This window comes from Triticum dicoccoides, chromosome 7A (genome assembly GCF_002162155.2).
Source record: "Triticum dicoccoides isolate Atlit2015 ecotype Zavitan chromosome 7A, WEW_v2.0, whole genome shotgun sequence".
Taxonomy (NCBI): Eukaryota; Viridiplantae; Streptophyta; class Magnoliopsida; order Poales; family Poaceae; genus Triticum; species Triticum dicoccoides.
Window position 1 is genome coordinate 722,141,240 of NC_041392.1, and position 3,789 is coordinate 722,145,028.

Genomic DNA, 3,789 nt, shown 5'->3' on the forward strand with positions numbered 1-3,789 from the left:
CTCATCATCCTTTTTCTTGGATGCCTTAGGAGGAAAGGGCATGGGTTTCTGAACCCATGGTTCTCTTTCTTTACCATGTTTTCTAGCAACAAAATCTCTCTTATCATAACGTTGATTCTTTGATTGTGGGTTATCAAGATCAACAGCAGGTTCAATCTCTACATCATTATCATTACTAGGTTGAGCATCAACAAGAACATCATTATTAGCATTAGCACTAGGTTCATGTTCATTACCAGGTTGTGTCTCAGCATCAGAAATAGAAATATTATTGGGATTCTCAGGTGTCTATAGTAGGTTCACTAGCATGCAAAGTCCTATTAGTTTCCTTTTCCTTTTTATTAGAAGGACTAGATGCATCAGTATTAATTCTCTAAGAATCTTGCTCGATTCTCTTAGGATGGCCCTCAAGATACAAAGGTTCCTGTCACGGGAAACCACGACCACCTATGGGACCAGTACGCCCCTTGCTGGTTCAGCAGGGGGGTGTCGCGTTGCACAAAGAGCAGACGAGCGTGGGGCAGCACGACAGAGATTACACAGGCATTTTTACCCAGGTTCGGGCCGTCGCGAGGAGTAAAACACTACTCCTACTTTGGTGGATTGATGGTGGAAAGGTGGTGCTGGAGCATAGTACACTCGCCCGGCAGGGGTTGCCTCAGGGCGGCAGTGGCTACGCGCGTATGGTGGTGTGAGTTACCCAACCATCTAACCCCTTCTACGGTTTCCATGGGCCTCCTTTTATAGATCAAGGGGTTACCACAATGGCAAAGTAGTCATTACGCACTGATAAGATAGCAAACAGTGATATCATACCTAACTTTGCAGTCTGACAAGGTGCATTAAATGCAACGCTCAACGTCACATCGTCGGTAGCCTGGCAAGGCTTACCGAGCTATCTCGCCAGCTCCATGCCTGCTCGCTTGACATGTCGCAGGATGGGTGTCATATGTAGGTATTTCCTATATGGATAGGCTGCCATGTGGCAAATGGCTGCCACTTAGTCACTTTGCGGCTTGACACCGTACTGGTTGACGACGTGGGTGTCGGTGTCAAAACCGGTAGATCTCGGGGTAGGGGGTCCCGAGCTGTGGATTCTGGGATCAATGAAGGAGACGATGTTTTTACCCAGGTTCGGGCCCTCTTGATGGAGGTAAAACACTATGTCTTGCTCTTGTTTATATTGATGTGGGTGTAGTATAGAGTACATGTATCTACCACAAGATTGTTCTAATGAATATTAGATTGTCCATTGACTAGACTGGCCTCGGTTTATATATGCACCGTAGGCCTAGGGTTTAGAGGAGTCCTCGTCTTGGGCGCCAAGTCTTGTAGAGTCTTCCTTGAATGCGGCATGGGCTGCCAAAAGTGGCCCATGAATGAACCGTCGTGGGGGTCCTCGGTCCGATCCAGCTGGTCGGCAGACGACGTGGTGAGTACCCCCTAGTCCATGACACCGTCAGTGGGTCGTGGCGGAGTAGTTGGTGAGGTGGTTTTGCTTCTGTGTGTCCCGGCAGGCCCTGTCGGGACATCTTCTTCCGGGGTGGCCTCGCCCCATGCCAAGCTCACCTGCCCGGCAAAGGAAGCCCTTCTCCTGATGGTGTCTTGCTTCTCTGGCTTGATCTTGGTCCCTCTGATGTGCATGTTGGCCCTTCGAATCTCTTAGTCCCTTGTAACTCGGCAAGGCCTTGGCTTGTCCGTGCATGAGTCAGGGGCAAATACATACCCCTATTTGTTTTCCCCGACATAAGCCCCCGGGCCTGAGCCACATGTGTCGCATGGCATGTTGGGTTAGGCCCCAAAAAGTGCACGGACACGTGGCAGGAGAAGGCTGCACATACCGGTTTGCCATGGCGACTAGTAAACCCAACGTGCACTTTGCGCAATTACTGCGCATCGTGGGGTCATGGGATTGTTGCAGTTAAGGTAAAATGGTAACTTTCTGAAGAGTCGTGCCCCTGTTCTGCACCCCCTTAAGAGCAGGGAAAAGCGGAGTGGCATGGTTTATCTGTCTCTTGCCCCATTCTTCCGTCTTCTTCCTCCGCAAGCCAAACAACAGTTCCTCCTCTCGCCCTTCTGTTAACCGCCGCCCCTCCCACTGAATCCCTTCCCCTTCCGCATCACCACCGTGGGAATGGGGAAGAAACTCGCAGAGATAGGAAAGCAGACGACCGTGGAGAAGGAAGCCGCCCTCGATGGAAGCAAGAGGGCGACGGAGCTGAACAAGAAGCGGAGAGAAGACATCGTCTTTGTTCCGTTGAATTTGAGCGGACCGGTCCTCCAGGCGAGGTACGGGTATATGTGGGGGAGGTCCGTCTCGAAAGGGCACGGGGCGCCCAGAGTCTTCACGGCGGGGAAGGAAGGTCCGCCGAACTCATATCGATTCTTCTGCACTTACTTCATCTGTGGCCTCTATTCCCCCTTTTCCGAATTCTTTGAGGAGATCATGAACATCTATGGATTCCACCTTCTCGACTTCACTCCAAATGCCATGGCGACCATGGCTATTTTTGCGCATTCGTGCTAGAATTTTGTCAGAGTCAAGCCCAATATGGATCTATTCCGACATTATTTCGTTCCGCAGATGGGTAACAAGGGCCACCGCTCCAGAAACATTAGCTGGATGTTGCGGGTGGCGAGGAAGCTTTGGAATTACATCCCTGGGAACCAGCGCGAGAGGTGGGATAAATGGAGAGGGGATTGCTGCTGGATTCAAGATGAGGAAGCCCCCAAGTTTTGTGAAGCACAGAAGGAATGTGTTGAGCGCGACAAAGAATGGAGCGCCAAAGGCCTCACTGAAGATAGGTTGCGCCCGACAATCAATAGGATTACCCGTTTAAAAGGTGACGGGCTTACCATCGAGCATGTGGGGGAAGATTTCCTTCTCCATCGCATCTCGCCGCTGCAGGAGCGGGACAGACCTGCCTGGCTGTACGGGGACGCTGCTGACAAGATGAGGTTGCTCCCAGGGTTGGCCAACAACTTGTCAGTTTATGGCCATGGTTGGCTATGTGACCAACTGTTCAGTCGCTTCGAATTATTCAAGCTCCCGGCAACTGTCATCCCCCTGAACATTAATTATGCCCGGGACTAGATACTAAAGTGGATGCCGGACTACAATGCCGAAGGGGTAGCAAGCACCTGGCAGCTACCCACTCTGGATGAAGAGCTCTAGTGGTGGAACACCCTGGTGGAGAACGCCACCAGGGTCGAGACTGGAATGTACAAACGCACCTCCTCTGTGGAAGTGGTGTAAATTTTGAGGAGGGTCAAGGAGCACAAGGCCGCTCGTCTCGCGGAGATAACGAAGGGCGCAAAGGCCAAGAAGGGCAAAGGGAAGGCTGAGGACGAAAGTTCTTCCCACGGTGGCAGCGAGGCGCAGGCCACGGAAGGGGCTGCCAGGGATAACCTTGTCGGTCTAGAGGCCCTAGCCACGGCAGCAACGGAGCTTTAGGAGGAGGAGGAAGTTGGCATGGTGGAGGAGCTCAGTGAGGAGTGACTTGCGGCTAGACCCCAACCTCCCGAGCCGGTCCTGGACCAGTGCACACGCAAACGAGTCGCTGCCCCTCCAACCCACAGCGCCAGCCGCCAAGAGGGTGAATAATACCACCATCAAGGTCACTATGGTTGTGGTGGCGACGTGTCATCAATCTCCCCGCCTTGCCCGGTCGAATTAAAGGCTTCCTCCGCCAAGCAATCGACGAACGTGGAAGTGGATTCCGGCTCCCACTTCGGCTCGAGCTCCTCACAGAGCTCGTCTCCCCCAGAGCCCCCGGCGCCATGCCCGGC